Genomic DNA, 19,483 nt, shown 5'->3' with positions numbered 1-19,483 from the left:
GCCTCCCCTTCTCCAGACTAAACAACCCCAGCTCCCTCAGCCTCTCCTCATAGCACTTGTGTTTGAGTCCCTCTACCAGTGTTGTTGCTCTTCTCTGGACCTGCTCCAGCACCTCAATATCCTTCCTGAACTGAGGGGCCCAGAACTGGACACAATACTCAAGGTGTGACCTCACCAGCACTAAGTGCAGGGATAGAATCACTTCCCTGGACCTGTTGGATCAGGAACACTGTTCCTGATGCAGGCCAGAATGCCACTGGCCTTTTTGGCCACCTGGGCACACTGCTGGCTCAAATCCTCCAAAAATTCCATTTTTTCAACTTCCTGGGTTTTGTCTCAGTTTGACTTCAAGACATGTAGACATTCCTTCCTTTTACTTAACTTCAAGGAGAAATGAGAATAAAAGCTGTCCTGTGCTCTGTGACCAAATAAGAAGTATTGTAGTAGACACATGCTTCCCAGCTAACAAAAATATGAGTAAAAAAGACATTTTGTTTCCTGTTTCAGAGGAATCAGTCAAAAATGCTGTGCTTTCTTTACTGTCATCAGTGAAGGATAAAAAAAAATCACAAAGAATAAATTAATTACTGACTTTTTTTTGTGTATGTGAAATCTCAATGATTTCCTTGTATGCCATCACTTATAATTGGAAAATGCATTTTATGTAACATTTAGACTGGAGTAATCTATAAGGTTTTTTTCTAGAAGTTCTAGGTAATCTATAAGGTTTCTAGAACTTGTTCCTCCCATGAGACACCTCAAAGTCAATACGAGGCATGTGGACAATAAGTGAGGGGAGTAAAGATTGTAGTTTCTTTCATCTAGACTGTCAGAACACTTTGGCATAAAAGAACCAGATAATGGAAGTATGGATAAATAATTTTGATTTTGCTTTGTATCCTTATAGAAGAGATTATATAATAGATTTAGAAATTTTTAGAAGAAACAGATTCAAATAGGAATAGATAAGAAGTATTCATTGTATTATGGCTTTTTATAGTTACTGTTTGGAGAACAGTGCTGTCTTGTCTTCCTTTCCAGATATTCAGAGGTTGATATATTCATAAAGATCAGCCATTTACACATAAACTCTTTAACTGATAAGCAAGGAATGGTTACAATGGCAAGTACCCAACATAAAGCAAAACTGTAATTTAGACATTTAATTATTCCCACAGTGCATGAAATTTTCCTAGCTGTATAAAAACATTGGTTCACATAACAAAACTGCTTTAGCTATTTCTGTGTGCTTTACCAGTTACTCATGCTGCTTAGTGAGTTAATGTTTACATTCACAACATTTATCATTAATGAAGCAAACAGTACAGCATATTTAAATATATCTAAATATCTAAATATATACATATATATAATGGAATAGGCAAGCTGTAATAAGTTAGCTACTTCTCTGCAGGTTATATGCATTTCATTTAGGGGAAAAACCCTTCATATTCTTCTTTTCCTGTATATTAATGTACTTTTTTCTTGAATTTTAGTGGGGGTTTTTTACAGCAACTGAGTGCTGTGTGTACTGACTTAAACATTGTGTACTAAAATCCACACAGGACTGGAGTAGTTAAATAGTGAACTTCATGATACAGTAAGTCATAATTAAAGTGCATTTGATATTTACCTACCACTGGAGAAGGGACCAGGACAGGCAGTTTCAGCGTTCCTCATCATTCAGCAAGGGGTTTAGGTGTGAGTTGAATCTCTGTAATATGAAGCTGGCTCACAACTGGAAGGTCAGACAGCATAATTATTAATATGGTGTTCGTTCTTATTAAATTACTGTACACTGTGGTTTTTACATTTTTATACACAAAATATACTGAAGAGAAAAGGAAATACATGATGGAAAAAGAGTGTTTTATTACAGCTAAAGGATTTTGTTGATTTTCCAGATTGTCAGTATGGTGTATAAATAAAGTGAAAAAGCTTGACTATATAAATAAATATATTTTTGAAAGACCTTTTTTCCAATTCTCTCTTTTTAAGCTACCTGATCTGGCCCAATCCTAAAGACCATCCATTTTAGGTAGGTAAATTAGTTCAAAAATAGAGTGAGACCCAGTGATGTAAACATGAGTATTTTATAATTACTCAGATTCAGGAAAGAAAAAACCTTGTAGAAACAAATATTATCTCTATATACTATATAGAACCTAAACTACAATGGAGAGAAGTTTCTGAGAAATTCTTCTTTGCCTTTGTACTCACTTCTTGCTCTAGACTGTAAAATGGCATGGAGGATAGCTGTGCTACAACATTGTTTCACATCTGCAGTTTGTGCTATTACATAAGGTGTTTTAAGCTTTTTCAAGAAATTTGCCAAAATAACAGAGGTCTATGTTGGTAATGGGCTTAACTAACTTTTTTCTAACTTAGCTATGATTTTCTATTGCATGTATTGGTAATATATTAACTTATAGGTATTCTATTCTGCTTTAAACCTTTATAAATGCATATACATATAAATATATACACACACTATATATGTACATGTGCTTTTAATATACAGGTAGTACCTCTATATTTTAAATATATATAGGTATATATGCAACTATACACATTTACAAATATAAAATAATTTCCATTATTAGCATGGATATGTATTCTTATTCATAATGGGAAAAATCATTAGTTCCTTAATTAGGCAAATTTTTGCAGTGAAGTCTGACTTACCGAGACTTCATTCTGATGATTGCCCTCTGTATTTAGATAAATCCTATTGTACTTTCTTAAGACTCTTAAAAACATATAAAAGTCACCGACCAAATGATAGAGTGGGAAAAATTTTAAGGTTGCTGTCTAAGTTTTATTCCTTTTAATATATTTGAAATAATTTCTTCAGTTCTTGAGAAAACAGATTGTCTAAGTTCATTTCATATGCTAGAAGTTCATAAGAGGAATCATTAACACTTTATTTTGAGAAAGATGATGACACTAAATTCAGTTTTTCCAACAGGGATGTTATCCTTCTATATTATTCAAGCTGATTTAATGAGTTCCAGCACTATTTTTCATGCCAAGACTTGAGTTCAGATTCTGTTTCATCTGTGAAAACTGGCAATGTGTATAACAAATAAAGCTGTAAATAAATTTCATGCCCCAGCTTTTCTTTTTGGTGATAACAATATCAAATATCACACTAAGAGGAACGTCCAGTTAGGTCTTTGCAGCCTGGAAAAAAGCTCACCAAAAGGTGAGCTCCTTTTTGCCTGACCTTTCAGAGGCTGGTAGATTTCTTACAGCTTTTTATATATCTGTATTCCATAAGTCAAACTGTTAAGAAGTATGGAAAAAAACCCGAGAGAATTAAGTCTACTCTCTGTAAATGAAGCTGGAAGTCTATGATTTCTTTTCTTCCAAACTTAAACTAGTCCAAACATATTTTGCCTTACTCTTAGGGAATTAAAAAGGAAAAAAAAAAAATCACTAACCCCAAAAGGAACTACAGTCTCATGCAAATAAAATTTGCAGAAGTTTTATGTGTGATAATAACTCCTAGCATTTCTTCCTCCAAAATTAAATCTTATTCCCTTGGTGAATTATGCATCATATGGCATTCAAAAAGAAGAGCAGTGAGGTCTCTGCTCTCACTGGACTGTGAAAATGCCTCAGGAAGTCGATGCACCTTTTTAATATGCACTTCCTGCTCCTCCTCTGACATCCTCACAGTAGGATGAGGAGATCCTTACAGAACAATGTTTTGATTAACCACCAAATTTTGAACCTCTTTCGAGGATGTCTTTATTCATTTGCAGATCTAGTAAGCACAGCCTGAGCTCTTCTTCTGTACTATTCCTCCCTCAGAATGTCTTTTAAGTGTCTTTTAAGGGTCAGGCTGTTCCTTTCCATGACACTTGTAGAAGATTTTTCACAGAAAAACTGGCTGTGTTAGCTCTTCAGTGCTCTTTCAGTGTTGTCAAAGATTAAGGACGTTGTGAAAAAAAGGGTGTGATTGTACTTGATGGTTTCAGCTCTGTCTTGAGATCTCACTGAATTGTTTAGATGCCGTTCAGTTTACTGAGATACCCATTTTGACTTCCTGTTTGGAAAGTAGATAATTCTACAGAAGTATGCATGATCTGATAACAGGTGTGCTGCTTGTATAGTAAACTCCAGCTGCTTCATTATACAGAGAGAAAAACTGTGCATTTTACTTACTTGAGCACAGAGTTAGTGATGTTCTAAAAAACCGAAATAATCACTGGTACAAAACCTCTTTGATTAGATAATTATATCCTCTCTTGGAACCAGATTAATCCCATGTGGCTTAGCAGTGAAAAGAGGAAGACCTCAGGGAGGCTGGCAAAGTTCCCCTCAGAGCTCTTTTATTTGTATCTACAGCCTGATTCCCTGGTACAAATCAGAAATCTCCTGTGTATCAGTAGGAGCTGAAGAAGTTTCTTTGATTCTTCTTACTATAAGAATTACGTCATCCATGACATAGATACAACTTCCACTGATGCCAAACTGAGCTTGGTGTTAGCACTGATCTTGCATTTTTTCTTTGACACCCAATGAGTGCCTGCAGCATGCTATCAGGAAAAAGGGTAATTTTTAGGATTTAATTAAGTAGCAAGGTTTGATAGACTTCCCATTAGAAACAATGGGAAGAGTTCAATTCGATCTCTGCATGAATTCATTAATTTCTTTGCTGCAGCAGTTGTCAAAGCAGAGGAAGGCTTGCACAGTCTGGGGAATTTCCTGAAGTTAGCTTGTGTTAGATCTTACTCCCTGTTAAGAAAATAACACATTAGTTTAGCTAACAACTCAAGTAGGCTTCTTTACCCTTCTCCATTTTTAAGTGGAATGGCCAGGTACTCTAAACCTCAAACAGATCCCTTCCTAGTCCCTGATTTTATAAATAATACTTACAGTGTTATGATTTAGCATCCTACTTAGAAAGGTGGGAATTAACAGAAACAAAATGAAGAAATAGTTGCAAACACCTATAATGGGTAAAAAAAAAAGAAGTGACTAAGAAAGGTTTGTTTCGGCAATAGTCTGAAAAGAGTCAAAATCTTGTTTTCAGCATGAGAATAGAAGTAGTCCCCAGGTCTGCAATGAAACAATTCCACTGATGATAGTCCTATTAGGCAGCAGTCTCATTCATTCTATCTTTAGCTGAATATAACATTGAATGTCAACATCCTTATCTGAGATGACAGCTTGACTTTGGGTGGGTAGGCAGTATAAGTTCCCATCACAATTTTTTTCTTAATGTTCAGCTACACCCCCAGAGATAAATTTTTGAAAAGCAAAGAACAAAACATAAGAATTTTTGACTGTAGAGGTTAGGTTTGTTTTTATACTCTCAAAATGCTAGAAAGATGCATATACTCTCAAAAATAATTGCTAGTTGGAAGAAAACATGTTCTTTTAATCTGTTTGTGTGAGCTACGTTTTTTGTTTTGACCTGTAGAAGCATGAGACTAATGGATAGCAGGGCAAGATTAGGCATGGGCATGAAAGGCCACTATTGTCACAAGTTAACAGATCAGAAGAGCTAGAACTATAACCACAGAGGAACAACAGAAAAAATTTTGCTGCCTTCTTTCCTGTTTACCTAAACTAGTTGCAGAATAAGTCTTCCTTATTCTAATCTGTTTATAAGGATCAGTACAGACAGTAAAAGCTTAGGCCTTAGTTTGTGAATTTGTCAATTTTCAGCTGTTGATGTACATGAAAATTTGAACTATAACTACCATGAAAAATCTTTATTAATTGAGAGTAGTTTCAAGAGACTTAATTCAAGCTATTAAAAGCATGAAATCTCCTGAAAGTAGATGTTGCTATTGGAAGACAGTGGGTAAAACATACCTGTGTTTCAGTGTGGTTCTTCTGTCTAAATTATGGTGCTTGATGTGCTCTTTGATATCTTCTTTTAGTTCACTTGGGTATAATGGCCTTCTCTTTATTATTACATTCAACAATAAGGTAATCTGCCAAGGGCAGCAAAATGTATATTATGTATTCCATTCCTAGAACTGGACTCAAATGACTGTAAATGGGTACAAACTTTACAGTTTCTGACATGAAACTCTACATTGCCTTTGCCAGTAATTAGGCAGAAGTCTGCTTTTACTTTGACTGTCTTTTGTTGTTTGGTGATAACTGGATAAAAATAATGAATATATTTTGCAGTGATTCTTGTTCTTATTTTTCGTAAGAGGAAATGGTGAAAAGTTGTAGGTCTTGTAGGAATAATTTGAGAAATGAGAGCAGCTCTGAAAAAGTCTACCTGCAAGATGTAACCTATTCAACATCCAGATGCATCAAAAGTCATGTTTATGCCGGATATAGTCAAAACAGTGACAGAAACTTTTACTGTATCTGAGACATTGGAAAAAATTCTAAACATTTTAACATTTGATATTATGTAAAATCTCTCAGTCTTTATTTAGCGGTTTGGAATTTACTTAAACTTTACTTGGAATTTTTCCCAAATGAAAACAAGAGGCAAGAACCTCACCTGATATAAACTGGTATGGCTCCACTTAAGTCAAACAACACAGTGTTGGAAGCAGCTGAGTAACTGACTGCTGCTTTCAGAATGGAGGCTGATCTTTATTCTGCCACTTCAGTTATTTATTTATTTATTTATTTATTTATTACTTTTAAATCTATGCAGATCTATCACCCTTTGTATTGTAACTAGAATGCGTAACTCATTTATTACCTAAGGTATTTTGTGGTCAAGGGGGAGAGAAGGCTGCAATTTTCTGTGCAGATAGCAGAAGTACTGTACAGTGAAGTGTAGTATATCTATTCATCTTATCTAAAGAAGCAGACAGTAAAGAGGCTCAGTTCTGTGACAGCTTAACCATCAACAGCAACCCCAACTTGATTTTATTTCTTCACTTTTTTGGACTGAAAACACTGGAGCTAAGATTTATTATGTCATTGTTGTCTCTGCCTTTCCTCTGTCTCATCTGTATTCTTTACAGAGCCTATAAACATGGGCTGTCAGCAAGCTAAACCTGTCAGATTTCCACTTCCCCCCTCCTCCGTCTGCTACTATGCTGCCCGAGAAACAGCCCTGCATGCTGCACCCTCACTATGATTCTCATGATCACATCTCATTCATCACTGTGACTCCAAACGCAGCTCAACACATTAGGAAAAAGGTCAGGGATATGAAAGGAAACAAGAAATAAACAACTACCCAGCGGAAGCGGTCGAGCTACAGGAGACGTGGGAGGTAAGATCGGAGCCAATTTCTCTGCCAGCAGCTGTACTGGGCGTAAAGTACTTAATATACAAGTTCTAAGTGTTTTAAGCTGGAGGGTTGTGTAGGGGTTTTCTGCAGCTCCTGGTTTATTTCCCAGCATAGAAGCATAGTGAAAGGATAGAAAACCTTAGTTAGAGATGGGAAGGTTATTAAACTTTTTAAAAAACGGAGTAAAGATGACAGATTGGTGTCTCAGTGAATAGAAACCTTAAGCATACAAGATTTGGACTCGAGAGTTCAAAAAAACATCCTTTCAGCGATGAAAGGGCAAGTCCTGTGTTGACTTTCTGAGCCAAACTTTAAGAAGCTTTTGTATTATCATGGGGGCACTTTGGTATGGAGGAAAAAGAAATTATTTTACATGAAGCAGTAATACTCCTTTAAGTGGGATCTGCTTCTTCCTATGTGCTATACTGTCAATGTAGTTAGGTAGAACTTATTTTAAAATTATTCTGGCTTAGTGATGTCCCTTCTCCATTCTTCTCACTACCCCTTTGGTCAGTTATCATTGAGCAGGTTTGTTTTCTTGATCACAAATTATGTTTTTTGCCTTTATACTTTTTTTTTCTTCAATTTCTTGGCATTTTTCATCATAAATAGAAATAGCTGTTAACTCTGTCCTTATTTGCATATTGTGAATCTATACATAAGATATTGATGTGGTATCATGCCAGTAATTACTTTCTCTCAGCCAATAAGGTAAAAAAAGAGAGACTGATGAGCCTAAAATAGATATGTTGTAAAACTCTGTTCAGAAGAGTTTGATACCAAGAAATTAGCTTGTGTAACCATAACATTTTTTCTCACAAATAGTAGAAAGCTTATCAAGATTTTAGTTTACAGTTCTATTTATGTATCCAATAATTGGTAAAGAATTTGACATGGCCACTGACAATAATATTTTGCACAGCAAACACGATGACTTTGGTCATACTGTTGAGAATATATATTTATCAACTAATAATCTTTAAAAAAACTAATTCTGGTTGTGCTTTATGTGAGCGCAGATTGTTTATGGTCTAACCATTTTTAACATGTTAAAAAAGTGTTAAAAAGCTCATAATAAAAGTTTGGTTTTATGCTTTATGTGTTATTTAAGCTAAATAAAGAAAAATATACTGATTATTTGATAATTTTATTTTAACAACAACAACGACAACGACAACAACAAAACCAAACAAACCAAAAAAACAAAGTAAAACCCCCTTAGTGAAATTATCAGGCAAATGATAAAACCAAAAGCATCCAATGATTTAGCACAGAACAGGCAATTTTTATGGAGAGTTGTTCCCATGATGTCCATTAAATGCAATACTTTGTATGCAACCTTCAAATATGTTAATGTTTGTGCCATTGACTTTTGAAAGGTGAGAAGGAATACTACCCTACATTTTTGCTCTATTTCGCATTCTTTTTGAAGCATTTGCTATCATGCTAAAGCTGAAGACAAAATACTCAAGTTCATGACCCAAAACACTATATACATCTTACAGAGACATCCATGGGAAGGAACTAGCAGAATTTGGGGAGAAACTTCCTATAATTCAGGAAAGGAACTTCTGCACGAAAAAACAAAATAGAGGGCTGCTATATCCCCCACTTCTGAGCAAGTGTTTGTGTCTTCATCAGTAAATGTCCCTGCTCTCAGTGCCAATAGGAAGCTATTTTCTCTCCATGGAGCTCATACTCCATGGGTTGATAGCATGGAAATTTATCAAATTTGAACACACTGAATATCCTAACTTTAGTGGGTAGGGAAAGTTAAATCCCCAAAATCAGGTAAGTGCATTAACACATTGTATACATAACAATGTGTTGAAATAGCAAAAGGCAAAAAACTGAGCACAAGGAGTTAGATATTCAGACAAAAGATAGTTCAAAGTCGAGTTGAAAATAGATACATTTTAGATTTATGTGAACTGTGGGGAGTAAAATAAATTCTGGAGAATAAAAACCAGGGATGAAAACATGTTAAAAAAGAAAAACACATTTAATTTCCTACAACTTACTGTAAGCTATCAAATCTAAATGCAGGATTATGATACAAAAGAGTTCTGTACTGACAGGACTCATACTCCAAAATAAGGAAACAAAGCATGCTAAAAATTTCAAACTTGTGGAGGTTTGAAAGACATGCAACAGTATACTTGTAAAAGAGGCTATAACTGTAAAACAATTAAGAAATAAAAGTGAGTGGCTCTTCATGAAATACACTGAACTGCAACAACAGCATCAGTGGCAGTATGAAAAGCATGATGCTACTAAAGGAAAACCCAATGGAGGGTAAGATCAGAATAATAAAGAAAATTGTGGTAAGAAAATGGGATTATTTTAAAAAATAAAGAAATGAGAAATATAAATATTTTTTGGAGTTTGACTCATAAAATAATATAAACAGCATTGCTATCTTCCACATCACTGCAAATAAAATATAATGTGGGTGGAGAATGAAAGGAGGAGAAAGAAAAGTCCAGAATCCAGTACTTCCCTCCTTATTCATATATCAGGAAGAAGCCAACTCCTTGGTAGTTTATCTCCCAGCATCAAATGAGATTGCTTCAATTATCTTGATCAATACCAGATAAAAATTAGGCACAAACTAAAGATTATTTTTCCCTGGTATATCAAATATTCTTTTATGTTTCTTTACTAGAGTAAACTAGTAAATATAGAACTTGGAAGACTGAATCTGATAAGTACTTCAAATTTGAAGTAATGCATTGGAGAAAGAAATGAGTATCTTACCTTTCCCTCTTGAATATACAGTAAAGTTTGCATTACATAATGCACTGCTGCCAAAATAGATACTGGAGTGCTGCATTAAGCTATGAAAAATTGTCTTTAACTGAAATATGAAAGGTAGCCATTTTAAAATAAGACAGCTAGGCATAAAAAGGCAGTTTGGAAATTGATCACTTTCAAATGACTAACTCATCTCACCAAGCAAAATATTTGTGTTAGCAATCACCATCTAGTACACATCACAAATGTTATATAGACAGAACTTACCTTCTCTTATTTCCTCACAATCACCAAAACTATACTTGATTTGCCAGGTTGTAAATCAGGTTCCTGTAATGAAGATATGTAGAGGTTGGGTTTTCTACTCCTATACTTCTAAGGAGGATTGTTTCAGTTGCACAGACTTCACTATCTGTGCTTAGCAGCTCAGCTGACTACAATCAATAGTGTGTAGACCAAGACAGATTTGCAAAATGAACAAAATCATTCCTTCATTAATGATCATCGAAATAAAAATCCACTGTCAAGATAGCTGTATACAGAATTTTATGATATACTCAGAGAACTCTTGCATTTGTGTAAAGAGAGGCACAATGACTTCATTATGACTGGTAGAGTTCAAGTTTGTATATATTGGGTATGACATCTATAATGCTTGCAGTGCACTCAAGTCAATGTTTTCAACATAAAGGGTTGTACCATTCTAAGGATTGACATGATCTCGGATCTCTTTTTTTATTTTCTGGCAATATTTACTTTCCATTTGAAAAGGTATTAAAAAACATTACTTACTATATGGAATTGGAAAAATATTGAAAAACATTCAAATTTCTCTTCAGGAACAGCTAGTATTCTTATTTCTCAGATAGGAGCCTCTTCCTGGGAGTTCTAAGTATCTTCTTCTATTCCAAACTTTGTGGGTTTTATTAAGATTTCTTTAAAATGTGAAGTGGGCACAAACATTTCATGCTTAAGAAATTCTTAGTCCTGATTAGTTGTGCATAGGAAATCAAGTAGGATCTTATTTTTACCACAATTTATTAATTTAATCTTATCTATAATGGTATTTATTTAATAAGTATGGTGCTAGTCCAAACACTCAGTATATTTGGACATTGAATTTTATTTTTGCTTCAATTTTCCCTACAAAATTTCCATAACTCAAAAGGACTTCTCAGTTTTCTTGCATGTCTCTGGAATGAAAAACACTGTCTACTATCATCAATGCATACATCTTCCGACTGTGCTGTTTCACTTTTCTTTTTCTTTGCCCCCTCCAGTAGAGGCAAACCAAATGTTCAAACAAGATTAGTCCATTTCAAACTCCTTGAATGAATATGAACCAAGTTATAATTTAGGAAAGAATATGTTCTTCTTGTAGTTATATTATTTGTTTTTAAATGTCAATGTTTGAAATTGCTTAAAGTCATACAAGAGTGTTCAGAATACAGCATTGAAAGTATTTTGTTTCCATTTTCTTTCAAATGCTGCCATATAAGGATGTATAACAGTGCTTGCCATTTTATTTTCTTCAGGTCATAGCCTGCAATATTTTCCCCAAAAAAGTATATTTATTAAATAAATAAATAAATAAATAAATAAACACAACCAAAAAAACACCTCTGTTTCCTATAAAAGGAATTAATTACTGTTGCAAAATTCTACAGAAATTGTAAGAGAGAGAGAACAGGTAAAGCAATTTTTTTAAAGTACAGTCAGGTAATTTTATAGTTAGTCTTACAAGAACGATGTAAAGCAGTTGGAACTCAAACTACCCACTACATTATGCATTATATTCATTATTGGTACTGTAGTTAATATGTTCTTGACATTCTGTTACCCATTACAATACTGGGATATAATGAGATCTCTCTTTTAATGCACCAGGTGTAAAAGGTGTATTATTCAGGATTTCTCAGGCAACCATTGTAACCTAGTCAGCTCTGAGATATGCTTGCTAATAACTGAAGATAACCTGCACCTTGGTGTGTAACTGTTGTGGTTTAATCCCATCCAGCAACTAAATCCCACACAGCTGCTTTCTTACTATCCCCTATGTAGGGCTAGGGGAGAGAATCAGAAAGGTAAAAGTGAGAAAACTCATGGATTGAGATAAAGTTTAATAGGGAAAGCAAAAGTTATGTACACAAACATAACAAAATGAGGAATTCATTCTCTACTTCTCATGGGCAGGCAGAGGTTCAACCGTCCCCAGAAAAGCAGGTTTCCATCACACCTACTGCTTACTCAGGAAGACAAATGCCATAATTTTGAATGTCCCCCCTTCCTTCTTCTTCCCCCAGCATGATACTCTGAGCATGATGCCGTGTGGTATATAATATCCCTTTGGTCAGTTTGGGTCAGCAGTCCAGACTCTGTAATCTCCCAACACCTCATACACTTCCAGACTCCTAGCTGTTGGGGTGATTTGAGAAGCAGACAAGGTCTTGATGCTGTTCAAGCACTGATCAGGGATAACTAAACATCCCTGTGTTATCAATGCTGTTTTCAGCACAAATCCAAGACATGATCCCATAGTATCTACTATGAAGAAAATTAACTCTACGCCAGCACAGTAATTTACAACAGTCCTATATCACATAGAAAACCTTGTATCACATGCCGAGGAGGAAACATATGGTTCAGGTGAACTTTGAGAGAAAAAAGACAATATTCCACCTACTGTATGTCTTGGCTTGAAGTTTTTAGCAGCAAATATCCCCAGATGCAGCATGGGAAAAACCTTTGGAGGGAATTAGTAGCCTTCATAAGAACTTTGAATGTACAGATGGTGACACTTGCATGCCCAGGAAAGGACAAAATATTCTTGTTAGCACTCTCTGTTCAAATATAGCTGAATGTGAATTTCAGCTCTCCTTCTGCTATATTTCATAGGTGAGATGAGGAAGAGATAGATCTAATTCAATGCAGTGATATACTGTCAGTTGTGTTCAGGACAAGGACGATTGTCTTTTAATGAAAAAAAAAAAACAAAACACAAAACCCCACAAAAAACTGTCAGATTCAAAGTAATACAGGTTTTGTTTTAACTCTGCAGAGCTGGAATCTATTCTTGAGTACTAAGTTGATATGCCATTGGTTAACAATGACATATTTCAAGAAATATTACACCAACCTTACTACTATAATCTCCAGTGTGTGTGTACTGACCAAACAACTTGACTGATACATAAATGGTTTCATTTACAAACCATTTTTCTACTCAGTAAATTCTTTGTCAAGCAACTATACTTATTCCCTCAAAATTTAACAGATATACCATTCTTATGTATGATATAAGAAGCATCAAATGCAACAATTTGGATACATGAACTTCTTTAGAATATCTCTTTTCAATGTTTTGGTTTAAGAACTATCTTTTCTAAGCATTATTTTAATTTTACTGAACAATGTATTTTTATTTTTCCTTTGTGATACTGTTGTAACCCTACATTAGTATGCAAAACTATAGGGAATAGTACTAAAGATAATAAAGTCCCCCTGATATTATCTTGGAGTATTGTTTCTCCTGTGAGAATAGATTATTAATAAAATCCACCATTGTCCAGTCTGTTCCTTTGTATGTATCCAGAGTGTTTCATTAGTGACAATTTGTTTCCAAAATTGCTTCATACTACTTTTTTTTGCCTGGACATCCAAGGTAAATGCAACAAAAATAAGCTGGACTCAAATATTGCAACATCAGTAGAAGTATTTTCTGATTTCAGATTAAATTTATTTTTACTTATAGCAGTTTGTGACTCAGTGTGGTAAATTTCCCTCAAGAAATTTCTCCAGATTTACTTTTTTTAGCTGTCAGCTGTTAATGAAAAGAAAGTCTAAAACAGGGAACATAAAAAAAAAAGTATAATATTTAAAATTTAGAATTGTATACCATATATGTACCTAAAAATAGTGATATGAGAAGCTGAAAAAAAGTAATAAACTTCCCAAATTGATGCTTTTTAGCATGTTTTGAAGAAGTTCAAGATTGGGGATATAACCTGATGCATTCCTTTGAAATATTTAGATAGTACCAAATGCATTGCATTTTTAATGGGGGGAAAAATGACACCATTGTTTTATTTTAAACTGTTTTTCTGGATGGAATAGTGTTAACAGTGCTTTAGTCATTTCTACATGAGGGACCAACATGACTTGAGAATATTTCACTAATGAATACCTGTATGGAATAAATCCAGCTGGAGTTCAGAGTTTAGACTACATTTTCATAGTTGGAAAAAAATAATGTTTTGTAATATTTGTTTACAAATATAAAGACAATATAATAATTGATTTTTTATAATTTCACTGCCAGAGACCTTTAACAAAAAGTTTAGAAATAAATAAGCATTAAATCATTAATTTAAATCCTTTTAATTAAAAAAATCTAACTTTTTACATTTTTAAAATGCCTTATTTGTATGCATTTGAATTTTAGAAATGTATGTCCCTACCCACTAGACAGACATTGATTTTGATTGGCCTACAGAATACTACTAACAAAGACCCACTTTTTTTCCCCTGTGCTTTTCCAAGTATTTTCCAGATTTTTCACTTCCTATAAAACCATACTAATGAATATATAATCACTGAGTATCATAATCTTATTTAAGGACTTTTCTTCCTGTTTGTTTTCTGGTTAACATGCTTTAACAGTCTTTATACATAGGGTCTGAATTTTCCCCATTAGACCAAGAGAAATGCAAATGAAAGCATTAGCCATAGTCATCTTTACTATCAATGTTCAAATTAAAATTCTGTGAGGCCCATACATGTTCTTTTTAATTATTCCTGTTCCAAAAGAGATTAATTTTGGGTTTCTCTTCATTTATTTATTTTTATTTCTTCTTATTTCCTTTGTCATCCTAAACTAATCTTGTATCAAATAACCCCAGCACCTATACGAGGGTACACCAGCTTTTTATTTGTGTTGCAGTCAGAAACCTGGTTTTCATTTTAGAATTTTCACAGGACATTGCCCTACTTTATATATGTTCATAAATGTTGTTGAGTTATTCTGTTGGGCTCAGATGCAAATAACTACAATTTTCCGTCTGTTTTAATAATTACTTAACCATAGACAAGACTTGGTCTGAGATTAAAAATATATGTTCTTCAATCCACCAGAAACACTTAGTTATCCTATATTCTGTGAAAGGGAAATTTTATTTCTTGCCTCATAAAGAAAGATACTGAGATCATTAATTCCCTCCAGATTACAAGGCATTTAAATGCTATCAGAATATGAGGAATGGACAGATAAATATCTACTGATAGAACTAGATAATGTGCCTGTGATTCTCAAAAGCATCACAGGCAGTAAAATATTCCATACTCACTGAAAGTCAAACAAGAGCATGCACATTTTTATCAAAGCTGGATATCTTGAACTTTGGTCTCATGCTCTATTGTAGTGTAATGGAGGAATAGTACTACTGTCCTAGTTTAAAAACAGTGGCACCTTTGAAATGTTATAAACAGTTGATATGAAGAGGAGCATTTTGAGAAGCATATTGCAGAAGGAGACAGACAGATGTACCTATCAGATAGTGCTCTCATGTTTCTACTGATCTACCTCACTTAAGCCACACGTATAGCAACTCAAGGATCTGCACTGATTGATTTCCACCCCTAGATGCAATACCAGGAAATTATATTCTTCAGCAGACTTCAGTGCCTTTATATAAACGAGCACGTGAGACTTGCACCTTTACATCACAGAGTGGAAGGCTTCGGGTCCTCTACTGCTGCTGCAACTCACAGCTTTCTAGTTGGGTCACAAAGAACATGAAACTACTATGCATTAGCAACAGAGAAGTTGCTAAGAGACATCCTGTGCATGGAGCTATGTAGGAACTGCTAAATGAAACGGTTCAACCTCCACCTCTCAAGTTTTCACAGGACTAAGAATTCTGGGTTAAGAAGTTACTGATATAAATATTTTGGAATGGATAATACATTTGATTTCCAAAACAATAATCAGGAAAGAAAACTTCGGGCTTTGGTCTCCACAGCCTTTTTAGTCTAATAAGCAGTCTGTTAGATTCATAAGTTTAGGAACACTTTTTGAAAAATACCTGAGTTTTTAAATGCTAATCAAAATTCTTCAAGTTTTACATTGTGAAAAAAAGCAGAGTTTTAGTTAAGCTAGTTGTTAATATTTAATCTCACCAGTCCTTCCATGAGAAATGAAATTTAATGAACTTCATCTTACAAAAATGTTTTCTATTTAGGAATCATCTTGGTGAAGTGCTTGATCTAACAGTCTAATATAAGTCTAGTTCTTGATAAAACTGCATATATTTATTTGTATGAAATTGTATGGACAAGGTGTTGTGAACCTTGACTTTGATCCAGTAAGTCACTTTTTTGACAACTGGGTAACTTTTCAGCTTATCTCTAAATTTACTAAAATTTTTACTTCATCGAACATACCATACTCCGTTTATAAATTACTAGCTCCTAAAGCAGTATTGACAATGAAGGAAAGTAATTCTTCTCTGTACTACAGATAATCTGTTCATAAGCTCTGCCTTATCATCTGAACTTTAGCAGCATAACCATATCAAATGAGGAATCTATAAATATATCAGCCTAATATATCAGTATTGTCAAATTTATAATTATAAGGGAAATAATGGTTCATATTTCAAAATCACCACACTTTACTGCTTTTTAACTCTGTGGAGGGCACCTTATGGTCCTTTCAGTTAGTCCCATTCTGACCTAAGGAACAAGTAATCATACAGACGTTATTATAAAATGTTTCTGATCTTTTTCTCTGAATGTCTTTGTGGGGTTTTTTCACATTTTTGCCCTTCTTTCCTTCATAATCATGCACGGCTTAGTACAGCAGAGATCTATGTGAAATTTGAGATCTCTGTAATTTTGAAATTTAATGCTTCTCTATATATTTATAGTTTTATACAAGTATATGTAGTGTAGTACATGTCATTAATATAGTAAATCATTGTGTTTTGGCTGATCCATTCTAAATGCTCTCTGCACTGCCACAAACATTGCCTGCTACACAGAACTGATGACTAACACTGCCTGACAAGTTGCACTACAATTTCTGAAGATATTAGAGTAGCAAATATATGATGTGTGTTGTGTTAATGTTCTTGAAATTATTGATAAGTTTTTAATTATAAATCAAATTTAATATAGTTACACTGTTCATCCAAGTATATTTTATTAAATTTAATGTATGAAATATTAATACATGATATAATTGAGTTTCCAGTGCTGGTAGATTTGGTTGCTTGAGCACACAGAGTAGGTCCTTTCATAATGACTGGTTTTATGATCAGGAACTTAATCCCATAAAAAGGAATGTCGGAAACTACCCTTTTTAATTCTTGTACTGGAATGGTGACATGAAGAAAAGTTAAAATGGTTGGGCTCTTGATGCACAAAACTTTTCCATCTGTGCCCTAGCCTTGATAGAACTGAAATATAAAATGTTATTAATATAACATTTTCCTTACTAAATATGGATAATAGGTCATGTTTTCCCTGATGCACTTTTTAGGTTCAAAACACTTTGCTTGCGTTTAGTTTGATTACAGCAGTAGTCAGTCCTCCCTGGGTTTAACAACATTAATGTGTTTGCATGCTTAGTAGATAGTATTTATTCCTGACTTTCTCTGGAAAAATGGAAAATAACAAGCCTCTGCCATATAATGTTAACTATATTTAATTTTCTTACCTTTCTTAAATTTCTCTAGTATTTAGCTTCAAAAATTCCCAGAAAGCTCATGAGTCTGATAGACTTCATGTCTTTGCTACTTCAGCTTATGGTATATATAAATTTTTAATGGAGTATGTACCCTGTAGGTCAAAGTAACTGCAGGCAAGTAATTTTACTAAGTATAATACGTTGAATAGTATATGCTGCAAGAAAAATGAACAGTTTTCTTGGAACAATTCCTATATGTTACAAAATATTGCAAAATATATATGATTTTCATAAGTTAAATATACTGTCTGGAGATTTCAATGCTTAATTAGAAATTATGATTAAAATAGTGAGTAGACAACATTGTGACTTTTCTTTGTGTTTATCATGTTGAATTGATGATCTCATTTTTAAAAGACCTCATGTTAAACTGGAAAAATTTAGGCTCTAACTTTGTTGACCATTAATAAACACTCAGTATTCCATACTTTACTACAAGTGAAAATTTCAATGTTCAAAAGACAATAATAGTTTATCATCTTGGTAATTAAAGCTGTTACCTCTGTGGTAGGAAAGGCATAGAAAGGAACCTTGTATTGTCTCATTTCAAATTTTAATAGTAAGGGAACTCTCTGCAGAATGGAATACATTTATTTTGACTAAAAAATTACTTATGATCTTCTACCTACCAGGAATAGCTTATTTTTTCTCACAGGTTTTTCTTATTGCAGCCTAATAGTACAGGGATACCAATGGAGATTTAATATTTGGATTTTTAAAGAGACTGATTCAATGTGTGTTTTTCCTCATTGTATTAAGTAACTTTGAGAATTATTACTTTGGTTCTGTATATCTGTATATCTATTTTACACATTTTAGATGACTATTAATATATCTTCATCACTGATGAACTCCTAGTTATTTCTTATTTGGCTACTAAAGACATAATAACTCTCCTTGCGTTTTATACTTCCATAACTCTCCTTGGGTTTTGTACTTCTATTTGCTTGCAATCATTCAAGATAATGATCACAGAGTCAGACTTTCAGTAACCACTTCCAGTAATATTAGAAAAACTCCACATACATATTATTCATAGGAGATTATATAGTCAAACACAAAAATATACATGTGTTTGGGCTGGAGGAAAATTATGGTTCTTAATGTTGTTTATAGGGATGCTGGTTCTTCAGGAACAGGAGATTAATAGTATGTCTTCCAACACTCACAATAAAATTAATTTTATATAAAATTAAATTATCACCATAGAATCCTAATAATCTTAAATACTTTCTTGGACACTATTATTGGACAAAATGTACAACTCATAACAGTTAATGTACCAATGATAATAAAGATGTAGCAGACACTGTAATTGAAAAAATCCACTATTCTTACACATCTTTTAGTCTTTTTTTCCCTGATGTTTGCATTGGTATTTGTAAAAATAAATGTTATCACCTTGACTCTATAAAGTTCCTAAAAATCCTTTTATTTTGGGTCTCTGAGTAGATGTACATTTATAGGGGAAATGTTGGAGAAGAAAACTACATATCCTTATAATTTTCAAATAGAATTTTAGGGAGAAAATATGCAGTTCTGTTTTTTAAGGAAAACAAACATATAAACCCATTCCTAGTTCTTATCTGTGACTATGTCTACTTACTTTTTAGATCCTGTTTCTATTTACTTTATCAGTCATGCTCAATGTGGAACTCTGCAACAGGCGTTTTATGAAACTGTACAACAGAAAACACATAGCACGAAATATTGTGAACAAGTAATTTTTTTAAAGCTGCTTCCAGGCAGGAATAAAT

At 33.7% G+C, this 19,483-nt stretch overlaps 1 protein-coding gene across 8 annotated transcripts in view; it reads left to right on the top strand.

Annotated features, from left to right (window-relative positions):
- Window positions 1–19,483, top strand: part of CDH12 (cadherin 12) — a 518,528-nt gene that overhangs the window by 227,388 nt on the left and 271,657 nt on the right. The window contains exon 1 of one of the 8 annotated variants that reach the window (XM_050331398.1): window positions 2,020–2,038. The exons of 6 other annotated variants lie outside the window; for them this stretch is intronic. The gene's annotated coding sequence lies outside the window, so the exon portion shown is untranslated. Of the gene's footprint in view, window positions 1–2,019; window positions 2,039–7,086; window positions 7,211–19,483 lie in introns of those variants that run through there. One more of the 8 variants, XM_050331372.1, reaches the window with a different exon arrangement.

The sequence above is a fragment of the Myiozetetes cayanensis genome, unplaced genomic scaffold (genome assembly GCF_022539395.1).
Source record: "Myiozetetes cayanensis isolate MyiCay16 unplaced genomic scaffold, myiCay2020 scf1, whole genome shotgun sequence".
NCBI lineage: Eukaryota > Metazoa > Chordata > Aves > Passeriformes > Tyrannidae > Myiozetetes > Myiozetetes cayanensis.
The sequence above is the reverse complement of the archived record's forward strand: the minus strand, read 5'-3'. Positions and strand labels throughout refer to the sequence as shown.